General features: G+C 41.8%; 1 protein-coding gene across 1 annotated transcript in view; it reads right to left on the bottom strand.

Moving 5' to 3' along the window:
* Positions 1-390: 390 nt before the first annotated feature.
* LOC118323366 (alpha-2,8-sialyltransferase 8F-like) overlaps positions 391-588 on the bottom strand; it is a gene marked incomplete at its 5' end in the record, with an annotated part of 1,929 nt that continues 1,731 nt past the window's right edge. Inside the window, 1 exon segment of the mRNA XM_035655318.1 lies at positions 391-588.

Here is a 588-nt window from a genome sequence, read left to right as displayed (position 1 = left end):
TACTCCCAGTTGTTCAAGACACACCCAAGTCTTGATGCAAATGTTACAAAAGAAAGCTTACCAGAAGGTTACAATTTTCACCCAAAGTGCACAATTCACAATCATTACATCACCTTACATTGGAGTTAATTAAAGGTCCAGTGTGTAACATTTAAGAGGATCTATTGTCAGAAGTAGAAAATAAAAGTCCTCTTCTACTGAGGCTGGCATGTGTAACCACCATGTTTCTACAGTACGCAGAACGGACGAACCAAACACTGGCTCTTTTGCAGCCACCGTAGTTTCTCCTACAAGCTTTGAAAGGCGTGTTATATTCTTTTGGTTGCAGTCTGCAACTTCACCACTAGATGCCACTAAATCCTACACACTGGCCCTTTAAATCTGCATTGATATAGCATTTACATCAACTTAAAAAGTATTTGCTTCCAAACTAACATTGTACCAATGTGTGTATGCTGCCACTTCGTGACAGTGCTTACCCCTCGGTCTGGTCACTGTGGTGACGAGGGGTAGCACATTGTAACACAGGCTCCCCATAGCAACCTTTGTGAACAGAACGTTATTAGTCCTTTTTCGTTCTGTGGTGTC

Source organism: Morone saxatilis, unplaced genomic scaffold (assembly GCF_004916995.1).
Source record: "Morone saxatilis isolate NCDOM2014 unplaced genomic scaffold, NCSU_SB_2.0 Contig14, whole genome shotgun sequence".
NCBI lineage: Eukaryota > Metazoa > Chordata > Actinopteri > Moronidae > Morone > Morone saxatilis.
The sequence above is the reverse complement of the archived record's forward strand: the minus strand, read 5'-3'. Positions and strand labels throughout refer to the sequence as shown.